This window comes from Crocuta crocuta, unplaced genomic scaffold, assembly GCF_008692635.1.
Source record: "Crocuta crocuta isolate KB4526 unplaced genomic scaffold, BGI_CrCroc_1.0 scaffold108, whole genome shotgun sequence".
In the NCBI taxonomy this organism is placed as follows: domain Eukaryota; kingdom Metazoa; phylum Chordata; class Mammalia; order Carnivora; family Hyaenidae; genus Crocuta; species Crocuta crocuta.
Window position 1 is genome coordinate 6,397,713 of NW_027532825.1, and position 16,360 is coordinate 6,414,072.

At 45.9% G+C, this 16,360-nt stretch overlaps 1 long non-coding RNA gene across 1 annotated transcript; it reads right to left on the reverse strand.

Moving 5' to 3' along the window:
• Nucleotides 1-13,357: 13,357 nt before the first annotated feature.
• LOC144245824 (uncharacterized) lies at nucleotides 13,358-16,113 on the reverse strand. Its single transcript, XR_013339430.1, has 2 exons — nucleotides 15,953-16,113; nucleotides 13,358-13,690 (listed from the first exon to the last, which is right to left on the reverse strand). It is a non-coding gene; the product is annotated as an uncharacterized LOC144245824 (long non-coding RNA).
• Between the last annotated feature and the right edge of the window lie 247 nt (nucleotides 16,114-16,360).

The following is a 16,360-nucleotide window of genomic DNA, read 5'->3' on the forward strand; positions in this document are numbered from 1 at the left end:
GATTGGAAACAAGAAGCAAATGCCTCCCAGTAGGTTTTTCTCATTCGTTCATTCATTCATTCACTGCCACTGAGAGCTGTCTGTGAATTTGCAGATTCTAAGATCTAACCAAGGTGTTAAAATTAAATGCATCTTTTTCTTTTCTTTTTTCCTTCCTTTTCCCTTCCTTTCTCTTCCTTCCTTCCTTCCTTCCTTCCTTCCTTCCTTCCTTCTTTCCTTCCTCTTATTTTGGGAGAGAGCTCAGGGGAGGGGAAAAGAGATAAGAATCCCAAGCAAGTTCCACACTTAGCCCAGAGCCCGACTTGGGGCACTATCTATGAACCATGAGATCATGACTCACTGAGCCAAAGTCGAGTTGGATGCTTAACTGAATGAGCCACCCAGGCACCCCACATTTTAAAATTTATTTTCATCTTTTGGGGGCCACAATGTCTCCAAACTGAAAGGAATTAGAGGCCACAAGAGAATTACATGTTTCTTACCATAGATTCACACAGTCATAGAAGGCTAAGAGACAGTAGAAACAGTCAAGTTCTCGAATTTGAAAATTAAAAGAATCCTTAGAAATTACCACATTTACTTCCCTCATTTTGTTGACTTGGGAGCTGAGGGCCAGATGATAAAGCAAATTTTCCAAGGTTCCCGAATAAGTTAGAAATAGAGGAAGACGTATGCCAATGCAGAGCCTGCTTCAGATCTTCTGTCTCCCTCCTTCTGCCCTTCCCAGCTTGTTCTCTCTCCTCTCTCTCTCTCAAAAATGCATAAACATTTATAAAAAAGAAAAAAGAAAAAAAAGAAATGGAGGCAGATGGGGAAATAAGCCCCTTGACTTTCAGGCTGCTGTCTTTTCTACAAGCTATGTTGAAACTTTTTTTTCCCATAATACCGTAAGGATCCTTATTTGACTGTAGCAAATTTTCCTCTGACCCTTAGGTCCCTGTTAGAGTTTAGAACTAAGGTGAGGTCCCCGAAAATGCCAATTGTTTATTCCAGATTGGGGTGGTCAGAGGGTCCTGCTTTGCCCAAGACTTTACAGGTTTAGCATTGATATTCTCACACCACAGGAGTTCCTTCAGTCCCCAACAAACCAGGACCTGGTCACCCCATTCCCCAGAGCGTGTGGTCCGAGCAGTGTGGTTTCCCATGTTCGCCTTGTGGGAAAACCCGTTGGTCTCGAGCTGCTGCAGGAAGGGTTCCATCAGCCCCCACCATTTTGGTGTGTTTGACACGCAGGTTGTAAGCATGTGCATGTCACCTGAACACCATTCCATAGAATAGAGGGCTCACATTCTGCTCCTGTCACATAGAGCTGGGGGGAGCCTGGGCCAGGAATATAAAGCATCGTCTCTTGTTCTGGAAACATGGAGATAGTAACACTTAACCTTTAGAGGTGGTTGTGATGATTGGCAAGGTACTTAAACAGTGACTACTTGCTAGTTAGTGCTCGGGAAATGTTAGCTCCTGTTCTGAAATCCTCTACTTCCTGTGCCTGTGGACTCAGTTTCTCCCCCGTGGCAGATCCAGCTAGTTGCTAACCCTGTACCTATTGTCCCTTCCTCCTCACGTACAGAATCTTTTCTGTTTGGGAGCCCAACGAGTCAGGTTAAAAATGTTCAGGGTCCCAGAATCCTTTGCGGCCAAGGAAGGTCATGTGACTCTCACCTGGCAAGTGGTGTGTGAGCTGAGACCCTGGCTAGACCTGCGGAAGCTCGCTGGACTCGGCTCTGTGTCTTTTCAGGCCTTCCCCTTCTGTCTTTCACTGGGACTGCCAGATAAAATACAGGATTTGTAGGAAAAAATTATTCATTGTCTATCTGAAATTCAGATTTGATGGGGATCCTATACTTTTATTAATCTGGCAACCGTCCCCACCCCCTTCTTCTTCCTTCCTGCCTAGACTGTGGACACTGTGCCCGGAGGGGCAGGGACCACCTTGAGACCATTTGCCACAGGCTAAAGGTGGCGATGGGAAGACTGAGGGGTTATGGACACTGAAGTCACCCCGGGGCCTCTCCAGCAGCCTGGACTGATTAAAGTAGCTGGTACAGGTAGCTGAATACAGGCCCTACCTGATACGCTTAACATGAGCACAGCCTTTGTCCACCTCTCCCTCGTTGACTTTTCTGTACCCTTCCCGTCTGGGAGGCCTGGATTTGGCTGTAATGATCACTTTCAGGCTAAGGTCTCGCAAACACTACATTTCCCCGCTGACCTGTCATTTTTTTCTATCTCTATAACATGCCGTAACCTAAGGGTATTATATCCCCTGAACCCATGCAAAATGGATGGATTCCCCAAAAGAGCTAAGATGTGGGGACTTCAACATATTTTAAACAGGGCTCTGTGAATATATTCATACACTTATTTTAGTGGATAAAGATGGCCAAAGTACTTGATAACGCATAACATAAAAACTAAAATAATGATCATCTCCAACAAGTTCTGTTTCTTTTCGGTCCAGTTCTTTTAGTAAATTCCTCATTTTCAACTAAAAAGGTATTTTTTTAATTTCAAAAAAAATCGGTTTCTTTCTTGTCCCCCCTTCCCCACGCTAATTAAACACTAAAGCGAACATAAAGTCTTGGTGTGAAAGGCTGTTCAATTGGCAGCACACGTAGGGCATCCACCTTTCCAGGCTGGTGTGATTGGCAGAGGACGTGCTCATGAGGCTCTCTAAGTCAATGATAGTCTTTGAGCTTGAGATCCATGTGTCACAGAGAGTGACTATTTGCACAGACATATTTTTATTTGTAGAAGCGCTTACTCTTACTTTCAGAAAGAAAAAAAAAACCCTTTATCCATTGTTTACCTCCAAAGATCTTCGGCTCCCCACTTGGAACAGGTGCCCAGCACCCCCGAAGCACAACAGCATCCTGCAGTCCTGCACTTGAAGGACCACAGAGCCTTCCCAGTCACCACGTGGAGCTATGCGGACAGTCTCATATCATCAGGGCGGCAGCCGCACACCCTCCCTCCATCACTTCACCAGTGTCTTTTCTCAATCCCCAGAGGCACACAGAGTATTCACTCAGCTCCTTGCACCACACTACAGTCTATGGACCAAATCCAGCCCTGTCAGCTGTTTTTTGCAAATAAACCTTCATTGGAATGCAGCCATGCTCATGTTTACATATGGGCTCTGCCTTCTCTGGTGCTAAACAATGGCCAAACTAAGTCGTTGTTGTGACAGAGAACACATGACCTGCACAGCCTAAAATATCTACTATCTGAGCTTTTTACAGAAGATATTTGCTGACCCCTGAGCTAGAGTACCGTGGTCATGGATAAAATAACCCATTACTAGTGGAATATTCCATCACCATTATCAGGTAGAGGAATCTGGCTCTTACATTTATAATTGTTGCTTTATTTATTGTTCTTGCCAGCCATACCAAGATGCATAAGTTATCATTTGTGCCTAATTTTTGGCAAAAAATGCCAGAAGAAATTTTTTTAAATGAAGTCAAAGAGCTGAAGTACTTGATAATAAGTAACATAAAAACTAAAATAATGATCATCTTCAACAAGTTCCATTTCTTTTCGGTCCAGTTCTTTCAGTAAATTCCATTTTTTAAATGGGGCGCCTGGGTGGCTCAGTCGGTTAAGCCTAAGACCTCGGCTCAGGTCATGACCTCACGGTTTGTGAGTTCGAGCCCCGAGTCATGCTCTGTGCCGACAGCTCAGAGCCTGGAGCCTGCTTCGCATTCTGAGTCTCCTCCTCTCTCTTCCCCCACCCCCCCCACTCATACTCTGTCTCTCTCTCTCTCTCTCTCAAAAATAAATAAAACATTAAAAAAAAAACTTTTTAAAAAATGAAGTCAAGAGTCTGTTTAAAAACGTGGGAGTCAGAAAGAGAATTGATATTTCTGGTTAGCATTTTTGCAGAAAGCTATCTTCCCCGGTCAGAGCTGGATTGGAAGATGACAAAAAAAAAGCAAGGAAAAAGCGAGGAGTAACCACAAGGTTATTTCAGCTTTCGTGGAACCAGTGGACCGGTCATTGCCAACAAAATCAGGCAAGCTAACTCCCCCAGGCTGAAGTAAAATGATTCAGTAGGTCGTAATCAGATGCAGTCAATATCCAATAGATTACAGATTGATCACCCATAGGAAACAACACATTAAAAAAAAAATCCATGGCTTAAATAAGAGAGACATTATCTATTTTGCCATCATGCAAAAGTCCAAAGAAAGGACTGGTTTGGTGATTCCATGGTCTTCAGGGACCCAGACTCCTGTGTTCAGCTTTATCTACCTAACATGTGTCGTCCAGCCTCAATGGCCCAAGAGAGATGTGTCACTTCAGCCACTGTGTCCCACCCGCAGGCCATAAGAAGGAAGAAAGCTCATGTGGCAGAAAGGGGGTTGCCCATCAGTCAATTCCCTTAGGAAGCCTCTGGGACACCCCTCAGTTTATCTCATTGGCCAGGACCTAGGCCGGTAGCCACGCCCAGTTGCTGGGGAAACTGAGAGCTGCTGTCTTCTGGCTGAGTCCATGGACTGGTAGACTATAATTGGAATTCTCCACAAAGGACAATGGGAGGGAATTAGCAGTCTCTGCCTCCTGTTTGCACAGAACCCTGGGGATGAAGCTCACTGTCTTAGCTTTACTTTCAAGAAAAGCATACTCTGATTTTCATACTTCATCCACCGAGAAGGGAATAGCTAAAATCAATAGTATTTACAAGTAAAGTCCCTGCCATTTTGCCACACATTTTTTTCCCTAAATGTTTGCCCCCTACGGAAATTTAATTGATGCCAGTTTCTATCGCTGAGAGAGGGGATTGCCGCCCTCCTTGTGTTCATGCTCCAGAGAAAAGTCTGAAAAGCCAGAAGCACAAACATGTGGCTATAGCCTCCCCTAATCCCATGATACTTTCAGCCTCAGTTGGACCCATATCCCTCAAGGGAGAGAGGAGAGAGTGTGTGGTCAGTACCCTGTATGCCCAGGGGAGCAGCAGCCCTCAGCTGCCCAACCCCCCAAACCCTGCAAAGATCCACTTGACGCACCTCAGAGGAATGTGCTCACAGTTCTCAGCCAAGGCCCAGACACTTGCTGTGTAAATAAGGAGCTAAGATAGATCCCTGGCCCAAGATGAGGGGTGTTACGAAGGGGAAGACCCCAGAGAGGAGGATCATCTCTTAAGAAAGGAACAGGACAGGGGCGCCCGGGTGGCTCATCGGTTGAGCGTCCAACTTCCGCTCAGGTCATGATCTCACGGATCGTGTGTTGGAGCCCCGCGTCGGACTCTGTGCTAACAGTTATCTCAGAGCCTGGAACCTGTTTCAGATTCTGTGTCTCCCTCTCTCTCTGACCCTCCCCTGCTCATGCTGTCTCTCCCTCTCTCTCTCAGAAATAAATAAAAAAATATAAATTAAAAAAAAAAAAGAAAGAAAGGAACAGGACATACGTGGTCAAATGCCTGCATGTTATTCCTAGTGTTACTTCTGTGTCCTTCCAACTATATGAACAGCCCTGTGTGAATAAGGAAGTATTAGCCTCCCTCGCTTCCCCCAACTCATGACATGATGCCGGGGAAGCCAGAAGCTGGAGAGGACAGAAGCCAGGGAAGGCTGCCCAGGGAGGCCCTGACTAGCTCAGGAGGCAGCAAGCTCCACAAAGATGGGCTCAGGAGGGGCTGGAGGAGTGGCCAGGTGGTGAGGAGGAGGGGTGGGGCCGTGGACTCACCCCACACCTTGCCCAATCTCTGCTCCTTCAGCCCCCATACCTAGGACTGAAGTTGGGGCCTTTCGGAAAAGGGCAAAGGGGTCTTCCTTGACCAGCAACCCTGCGCCCGGGTGGGCTGGGTGAAATCCCTCACAGAGCTGGGATCCATGCCTGGCCCAACAGTCGTTCTCGGTGTTCCTGAGCCCGTGAGATTACATCGCTTTCTGTCACCGCACTATGTGAGCCGACTTTTGCGCCCACGGAATAAGAATTCAAACAAAACAGAAGAAAGCCATCCAATAGTTGTCCCGGGCAATGCCAAAGGTCGCTTCTCAGGGACGCTGGTGCTCTGCCCTGATGGGCTCCTGGGCTCCATGAGAACCAACCCTTTTTCCAAGGTGTTCCACGTACACTGGGTGTTCAGCATGCTTTTCCCTACTAAGGTTGTGTCACAGCATCTTGACAGGAAACGCTAGATCAAGGTCCTGTGGGTCCCCAGCCCAAAATCTTGCAGTATTTGAAGCCATTTTTCTGATATGAGTCATTTTTTGCCAAATGGCCTGTGATCCCCCCCCCCCCCCCACCCCNACCACCACACTACCCTCTCTAAGGCCCGATAGGTTCGGACTGAAGGAGCTCAAAGCTGCGATCTGCACCGTGGGCCCTCTTAGCTGTGGGTTCCAAGCCATTAGCAAGCAAGCAGTGTAGGGCTGCTCCTTGCTGGGCTGTTTGGTTCTAATGGCTGAGTCCTCACTTCTAAGGGACTCCGAACCCTAAACAAGTCTCAACCGCGCTCCAGTGATGTCGGCCACGGGCGGTTAGAACAGAGATGGGCTCCATCTGATGTTTCCCTCCTCCTGAGTATGAACTAAGGACGGCGATCCTACCAGCAAGTAAATTGCTGCATTTGGATGATAATTGAACTGTTTCGCTGCAAGCATTGCACTTGGAAAATTACAGTTGTATTTCAAAAGGAGCCGGAAAGAGTTAATTTACCTCCAAAGGGAATGTAGTTTCCCCGGAAGGATCAGATCAAAAGGTAATTATAAATGACTGATAATCTTATTTATATTTTTATTGGGCTGTAATTAAACTGTGGTATTCATCCTCGTTATTCAAGCAATTCCACATTGGCTATATCCTCAGAGAGAGAATTTGGAAGTAAAAGACCAGAATCTTCTCCCTTATGAAACTTAGCAACTTTTTAAGGATAAGATCTATTACTGGGGAGAACACTATTTTTGTCTCAATTAGCAAGACCTGCTTCTGAGTCCGGTGTAGTTTCCAGTCATTTCTTGCTGATCCTCCAGAGACTGGAGGGGCCAGGGGAGAGTCACAGTGCCCAGTGGGCTCTACACAGTGGCCAGGAGGCAAGGGCTCTCATCAGGGCCTTTGGTTTGTCTTGAAGTAGGTATCCAGAAGCAGATCCAGACCCTAGAGGGAAGAATATTTGGGTTTGCGTTTAAGAACTTCTAAACAATGAGATCTATGGAAAAGTGCTGAGTATTCACTAGTGCATAACACAGATAAACATTTTGCCCTTGTATAGTTCACAGCTTGGGGAGAAGAGAACAGTAAATACATTTTTTTAAATGTTTTATTTATTTCTGGGAAAGAGAGGGAGACAGCGTGAGCAGGGGCAGGTCAGAGAGAGAGGGAGACACAGAATCTGCAACAGGCTCCAGGCTCTGAGCTGGCAGTCAGCACAGAGCCCGACGCGGGGCTCGAACCCACGAACCGCGAGATCATGACCTGAGCCGAAGTCGGACGCCAACCAACTGAGCCACCCAGGCGCCCCGGTAAATACATTTTTTAAAACCTATAAATCATGTTCTCCTATCATGGCACATGGCACCAGGGAAGGAACGTGGCATGAGAGTGCAAAATAAAGGGGGTGGTGAATATGCTGGAAAAAGTAGTCGAAGATGCCTTCTCTAGGAGGTGACATTTATGCAAACCCGAAGGACACGGGGAGAGGACACAGCAGTTGTGAAGGCCTAGGGCACAGGGAAGGAGCTTTGCCAGCTCCTGAACCATCTGGAGCAGATTGGTTAAGGAAGAGGGTACCAGGAATGGAGGTTGGAGAAACACATTTTTGAGTAGCTACTGGTCAACCACTTGTTGGAGGGAGTGTGAGCAGAGAGGGCAGAAGTAACCTTTCTGGAACTTTCTGGGGCTGCAAATTTTGCCTTTCAAGAGAGCTTACCCCCCGGGAGGCCTCTCTCTCACCCAGCTGGCCTGGCGAGAGAACCAGGAAGCCCACCATGCATTGGCCCCCAAGGAAGAGGGCGCAGACACTCCAGCTGTGGCCCGAGTTCAAGAGCTCATCGTCCCAGGTCCTGCTGAGCTCAGCCACCCCTGCTTCTCTCTTGGCCATTCCTCCTCCCACCTCTCTACCCTCGCACACCCCGCTTGAAGGGGTCCTTCTAAAACCAGGTCTGATCAGATCCCATTAATCAAGAACTCTTTATTCCCTACAGAATAGAGCACAAGCGACTGAAAGGAAATTCTTGTCATTCGTATCCTGCTCACCTGTTCCTTGGCCTCAGTTCTTGCTGGTTTATGCTTTAATAATCTAAACTTCTTATTATTTTCTAACCTCCATTTCACCCAGCTCTGTCTCCTGCAACACTTTCTGCGGATGCACTCAGCCTCCAGGCTCAGCTGTGCTGCTCTCAAAAGCTGCCCACAGCCTGCATCTGAACACCCCTGAGACTTTCACACAGTTTCCCCTCATAGGTGCTCACAGATGGGACAAACTTCCGGGGCTATGCTTTTAATATTTGTACACAGACATACAGTATTGAAGTGCCTGAGTCGCTCAGTCGGTTGAGCGTCTGACTCTTGAATTTGGCCAAGACATGTTATCGCGGTTTGTGAGTTCAAGTCCTACGTCGGGCTCTGCACTGGCAGCAGGAGCCTGCTTGGGATTCTCTCTCTCTCTGCCCCTCCCCTGCCCTGTCTCTCAAAATAAGTAAATAAACAAGAAAACAAAGAACACTAATAGTTACTTTCAAAATAAGATTGAGGGGCGCCTCAGTGGCTCAGTCGGTTGGGCGGCCGACTTCGGCTCGGGTCATGATCTCACAGTTCGTGGGTTCGAGCCCCGCGTCGGGCTCTTTGCTGACAGCTAGCTCAGAGCCTGGAGCCTGTTTCAGATTCTGTGTCTCCCTCTCTCTCTGACCCTCTCCTGCTCACGCTGTCTCTCTCAGAAATAAAAATAAATAAATTAATTAATAAATAATAAAAAAATAAGATTGATTCAGTTAAAATGATTGTAGTCAAATAAACAATGACAATAAACACTCTCACATATACTGAAAACAGCCACTCTGACATTCAGTTCACAGTAGGATTTGCTCAGCCTACAAGGTTTATGTTGAATGAGACAGAAATAAGCGTAAGCTATACCAGATATGTAATACTGCAGAATTCACTTCATGCCACAGTAATATTAATAATGACTGACATTTTGACTTGCGTAGGTTTTTGTCGAAGCTGATGATATCATAGATGCAAATAACCAGATAATTGCTTTAATGGGAGCTTAGTTTTAATCACAATACCCAGGTTTGATCTTGAACAATTCACCACACCATTATATGAGGACTTATAAAATGGTAAACTGGACCAGGAGAACTCATTTACCTTTTGTCATGAGCGATCAAAGCCGGGTTTCAGAGACACGAAGAAGGCTGGAGATCTTACCTACGCCCAGTTTCATCGGCTTAATTGCCAGGGTTCAGAATATTGTGCATAGTAAAGAAAATGGTGCGCAATCATTATTTTTTTCCTACAAGACTGTTCCCATTAATTGAGATAAAACAGATATTATGTTATGGCAATGGAGCAAATAGTTTCCTTGAAACGTGGATATTTTCTAAGCATGCCCCTAAATAGTTTTCTGGTTCACAATAGTTATCCACTTCTATTTTATTTTTATTTTAAATGTTATGTATTCTATTTCCCTATTCTCATTATGCATCTTGCGCCTGTGTCTATATTTAAAACATAATCCACTTCCATCCATTGACCTTAAAACTGCAGAGTATTTCTTCCATTATCTTGTTTTATGTTTTATATATTTTCTGATCCACAACTGTTGCCTTTCTGTTTTTAGGTCTTTTCCTAGAGGGGAATGTTTTCAAATCTTTTCACAATCTGGTAATTTTCAAGATATATGCTGGGTTTAGTTATGCTGGTAGGTAATTCTAGTGTAAATTTTAAAATGCTCCAGTGTGCATTTTTCTCTCGAGAAGGAAGAGAATTGCTGACCCTTTGCACTTAATAAAATGGTAAAATGAGCATTGCTTTACTGTCCCTCCTTTTTGCCATCTTCCTGATCCCCCTGGAATACAGCACGACTCTGATGATTACAGTAATGCTTACAAGTATCACTGTTATGTACATTACTTATAGTCTCTCTTTTTAAATATTTCCATTCAATTTTCTAATAACAGTTACAACAATTATTTAGACTTGACTCAATATTTATCTGGCTCCCATAATACCACTACTTGCCTGCTTTTAGCTGTTTAATTTTAATTCACTTATGGGGCCAGGTGTCCTATATGCCTTTGCATATTTTCCAGGATGAATATACAGGTGATTGACTTGGCAAATTTTTCCTATAGTAGATCTTCATGCAGAATTCCATCTGCCTACTGCAACTTGACATTATGATCCTTTCCTTTTATTTTTCCATTTGTCCCCCGAGGGATTCTTTTCCCCCCTGTTTACTCCTTCCTAAAGGATCTGAGGATCCTCTCCATGCCTGACCTTGCCAATATCTACAAATTCAGGGAGTCACTTGGTTCCAACAATAACCGTACAGACACCACCAGAATCTTCTTCCCGGACCCCAAACTGGAAGGTTGCTTTACTGCAGAACTCCATCTAAATGCGTAATCTTTAAAACTCGGTGATATATAGTACGGCTCTTTTAAATGTTTGTAGGGTCTGCTTCCCCAGCCTGATCATCTCATACTGGGAAACACAGTTTATTCATAGATAATTTGATAGTCTTACATGTTTTTCCTTTTCTGATGCGAGCTTATACTGCAATTCTTACATGTTTTCATACTATTTTCCTGTCCCATTGTGAGTGTCCATACCTGCCCCTATTTCTGACCTGACTCTCTTGCATTACCAAACGGTACTCTCCAAATGAGTATCAAGAGAAAAGCAGTATCACGCAGCATCCGGGAAATACAAATCAAAAACACAGTGAGATACCACCTCACACCTGTCAGAATGGCTAAAATTAACAATGCAGGAAACAACAGATGCTGGCAAGGATGTGGAGAAAGGGGAACCCTCTTGCACTGCTGGTGGGAATGCAAACCAGTGCAGCCGCGCTGGGAAACAGGATGGAGGTTTTCCAAAAAATTAAGAATAGAACTCTCCTATGACCCAGCAATTGCACTACTAGGTATTTATCCAAAGGACACAAAAATGTTGATTTGAAGGGACACAAACACCCCAAAGTCTTCATCAGTGCTATCAACAATAGCCAGATTATGGAGAGAGCCCAAATGTTCATCGACTAACAAATGGATAAAGAAGATGTGGTATATGTATACCATGAAATACTACTCAGAGATCAAAAAGAATGAAATCTTGTCATTTGCAACAATGTGTATTGAACTAGAGTATATTATGCTAAGCAAAATCAGTCAGTCAGCAAAAGGTAGATGTATGATTTCACTCTTAAGTGGAATTTAAGAAACAAAACAGAGGAACGTAGGAGAAAGGAAGGGAAAGAAAAATAAGGTAAAAACAGAGATGGGGGTTTGGGGCGCCTGGGTGGCTTAGTCGGTTAAGCGTCCGACTTTCGCTTAGGTCACGATCTCGCGGTTCGTGGGTTCGAGCCCCGCGTCAGGCTCTGTGCTCTCAGCCAGCTCAGAGCCTGGAGCCTGTTTCAGGTTCTGTGTCTCCCTCTCTCTCTGACCCTCCCCTGCTCACGCTGTCTCTCTCTCCTAGAAATAAATAAAAACACTGAAAAAAAATATTTTTTAAAAATAAAAAAATAAAAATTAAAAAAAAAAAACAGAGATGGGGCAAACCATAAGAAACTCTTAAATACACAGAACAAACTGAGGGTTTCCAGAAGGGTGGTGGGTGGAGGGATTAATTGGGTGATGGGCATTAAGGAGGGTACTTGTTGGGATGAGCATGGGGTGTTACGTGTAAGTGATAAACACCGGGTTCTACTTCTGAAACCATTATTACACTATATGTTAACTAACTTGGATTTAAATAAAATTTAAAATAAATAAATGAGTAAGTAAGCAAATAAATAAATAAATAAATAAATAAATAAGACGCCTATGGAAGAGTTTGGTTGCATAAAATGACCTTAGCTAAGACAGAAAATGGTTGCTTTCTTATTTAACTGGTGAAGTTTCCAGAATTCTAGGATACATAACTCAGTTAGATGGGGTGGAAATTTCTCAATGTCTTTCTGCTTGATCCAGCTTGTCTACCTCAGGCATCATCTAAGCTTTAGTTGGCAGAAATTCCCCCCCGGCACCTAGCAAATCATTAGTCTGTATTCCTAATTTCCAGTACTGTGGAAGCTTTTATCTCTCATTCAATTTCCATAATTATTTCAATGAGAAGTTGGGAAGGCAAATAACATGCCTGTAACTAGCTGCCATTTTATCTGGGAAGTTCATCTGTGTAGGGATGTTCACGGGAACCAAGGGAAGGAATGTCAACCCACAGACATTGTAAAAGAAAGTTTGCCTGCTTGTCTTGCTCTGCTGTGGAGACGGTATAGATAAAAGGAAAATAAAAAATGATAGGCAAAAATAGAACACTGATTCTATGATCTTGCCACTGACCATCAAAGTAGGCAAGGGTCGGTGCTTAGAGAGAGCCATCAATTACATGGCATTTCTCAACAGAGAAGAATTAACCCAAGCAGCAACTGATCTAACAAATTAAGGCTGCTGAGGATGAAGCAGAGGGTTGCTGGAAAAGATCTTCGTCTAAGAAGGAGTGCCTACCATGTGAGATAGCAGAGCAGAGTTTAAGACACAGGCTCTGGCCTCCTCTTGTTTACAAATCTTGTCTCTACTGGCAGATTAGCTGTAGATCCTTAGGAGGGCTAACATGTCTACACGGTTCTTTACTGCAAAGATTGTACCCACCTCAATGGGAAGCTGCAAGTAAAAATAGCTTTATTCATGCGGGATGCTTAGAATAGTGCCTGGCCCATGGGGAGGGCTCCCTAATGGTCACTATTGTTATTATCTTTGCTTCATTTCTTAAACAGAGAGAGAGCAGATATAGACAAGGCAGTCTATAGACATTCCCTTGGGCCACATGTACAGATGAAAGAAAGATATTAGTTCCAGAACGTCCTAGTGGAGGGGACGGGTGATGGGGAGGGGTGGAGGAGTTTGCTGAGGTGCAGAGAGCGTAGGCCCCTCAGTCAGAAGTCACAGGCCCACATGCTCCCTGAAGACAAGAGCAAGGCCTTAGTTTCTTTGTATTCTCTGTACATTCTCTGTATTAAGGCTAGAGGCCTGCACGTAACAGACATTTAATAAATATTTGTTAAAGGAATGAATTTGTTCATTGAATGCAGTAAGATCAGGACAAGCCTGGGCCAGTCAGAGCAAACCAGAGGCAGCAGGCCAGCAGATACAGAGTCTGAGTAGAGTCACAACACTAGAGTCCAAAATAACAAGTCAGGATCTTTCTTCACCAACTGAAACGGTCCTGGTGAGGCACTTTATATATTTCTTTTTCGATTCGTATCAGTGTGTCCATTTTCAAAAGGAAGAAACTGAGGAGTAGAGGTGGTGAGAATTTGTTCAGACTCTCTGCTTGCCTGGGTCCCGGCCACGATGTGGACTGGCTGGCCCACGTTCCTTCCGCTGACCACAAGACGCTGGAGTCCTGGCGAGAGCAAAGTGCCCTGGGCTTGGAGGCTGCAGGCCCTATGACACCTCAGAATGTTCCTGAGATCGAGGAAGAGGAAGAAATCAGAGGGGCCGGCTCCTGGAGGTTCGTCCTGGAGGCACAGGAAAGAAAAAATGGCGGCTTGAGCTTCCGCTGCATCGACATGGGGTCTCTACCTGAGCCCGGCCTCATGCTCTTGTGCTCAGATCTCAACCTTTAATGGGAATTGAAATAAGAAAATATTCAAATATTCTGCTTGCCTTTGTATTAGTTTGTTGCAGCAGCCAAAGGGGCAATTATGATGATGGTCACCGGCACAAACATGAATTTGGATATTGCGGAGTCGCTGCAAGGAAGGCGATGAAAGACAATCCGAATGGGGTTACCATGATGTGATTTTTTTCATCTCAGATGAAGAATCATATATTTAAAAGGGGGAAGAAACTTTAATGCTGCAATGGAACATGTATTATAAATCCTAAGTTAATAATTTCCTGTTATCACTTCCAAAATGCCCATGAGCTAGTTGGTGCACGTCTCTGTGAAGTGATGCAGCTTTGCATTTTGTTTTTGTTTTTTTTTTTTAATTTTTTTTTAATGTTTTATTTATTTTTAGGAGAGAGAGAGAGAGAGACAGCGTGAGCAGGGGAGGGTCAGAGAGAGAGGGAGTCACAGGCTGAAACAGGCTCCAGGCTCTGAGCTGGCAGTCAGCACAGAGCCTGACGCGGGGCTCGAACCCACGAACTGCGAGATCATGACCCAAGCATTTTGAAGTAATCTCGTGACACTAGGAATGCTCTGGAAGCTCCGTGAGAGGGGCTAGGTAAGCAGCAAAGCACTGTCCTGCACATGCTCACAACCCTTCCCTGCACTGGGCCTGAGGTGTCAACACGTCCCAGAAGGAGCATGAGTGGAAGTCTTTGGGGACATGATGGCCAGTGGGGTCACCTGTGCTCTAGGGCTACCAGAATTCGCACAGCCCCACAGAAGGAGAGACTTCCATTGGCCAGAATCCCAGGAAGGGACAGGCTGCACACCATATCTGCATGCCCATACACAGCCGCCATTTTGGGAAACATCTCGCTGCCTTACTAGGACTTGCCCCCCTTCCCTCCAGGAGAGGATGTAGGGACAGAGCTGGAGATGTCTAGACCACAGAGTGAGAAGCAGCACCTGGCTCCTCATCTGACCCCTGGTGGATGGAGGTGGTGTCTTCCTCCGGTCAGGGGGAAGAAATGGCTAAGATCTCACCCACTGCCCAATGGACCGTGGGTGGAGGAACAAAAGGAGATTCCAGATGTCAGACCCTAATGTACTTACCTAGATCCACTGCCTTTCATAGGACGTAGGGGTGCTGGAGAAACGTGGAATTAGCATTTCACAAGGCCAGGGTTTAAAGCCAAGAATTTGTGTTTGCAGGGACAGAAGATGCTAAGGTGAATGGCGCATAAAGTCTTAGGCATCTGGAGTCCCTGTTTCAAGCCCCTCGCCTCAAAGGGGTCACAACATGTCAGAGGCCGGAGGGAGTTCTCCAGCATGCTTGCCACCATGGCAGTAATCCTGAACCCGAGGGTGAGGACCTGCCCACTTGGGGAGCTGGGTGCCAGAGAGAGGGGACAGCAGCTAGCCCAAGTCAGAGTTCCAGCCTCAGAAAAATCTCAGACTGTGGCCCAAGAACCTGCAGAATAGAAACTGCCTGGGGGCACCTGGGCGGCTCAGCTGGTTCAGTGTCTGACTTCGGCTCAGGTCACAATCTCACAGTTCACGAGTTAGAGCTCAATACTGGGCTCTGCACTGACAGCGTGGAGCCTGCTCAGATCCTGTCTCCCTCTTTCTCTGCCCCTCCCCCCCAAAATAAACAAACATCAAAAAATGATTAAAAAAAAAAAAGAACTTCTGAGATACGTGTTAGAAATGCAAATTCCTGTGTCCCAACTTAAGGCCTGTGAGCACAATCTTTGGTGATGAGCCTGACGTGAAGGGTGAGGGACCAGAGAAAGGAGGAGAAGCTTCCTTAGGTTCCCAGCTTCTGCCCAGGTCTCTGCCTCTAAGACTCTCCCCAGGGCCAAGAGGACACAGACAGAATGACTTCAAAACTGAGAACCCACTCGGTTTCACACAAGGTTCATTACCCCTGGGGCTAATCCGCGGCACCCCACCTGCTGTGGCTAAGGGGCCCTCATCATTAGTCTGTCCCCAAAGGTCACAAGCCTGGGGACTCTGAGCTCTAAGCTGTGCCAAGCCCCGCCTCCTGCCACAGCCCAGTGTTTCCCAGCTCCCTGGGGCCTAGGCCGCATTTGGGGCGGGTAAGGAAACAGGCACCGGCCAGGACAGCGCCAGTTCTCAGTCGTCCTGGCACGAACACAAAAATTACCTGCAGCCCAGACCAAGCGCGCCTCAGGATGAAGACCTCCTGTGATACACCCAGCAGGTCCCGGCTGCGGGAGGTCATTTCAGAGCAACCGTTGTGACTTTTCAAGCCATAGCCCACCTCGCCCTGCTGCCCAGCAGCGACCCAGGCAATAGGTAAATGAATGGGTTTAGGTGTGTTCCAATAAAACACTCACTGCGAAAACGAGCAGTGATCCGGACCTGGCCCGCGTGCCAACCCCCAGCGCGGAGGTCGGAAGGGGAGGCTTTGAAAACAGATGGCTGGTTTCAAACTTGAGCTCGGTTTGCTCTCCGTGCAGCCTTGGGCAAACTACCTGACTCCTCCAAGGTGTGTTACTAATATTTCCACCAGGCTCTTCTTATAAGACGTCAGTGAGATTCAGGTATACAA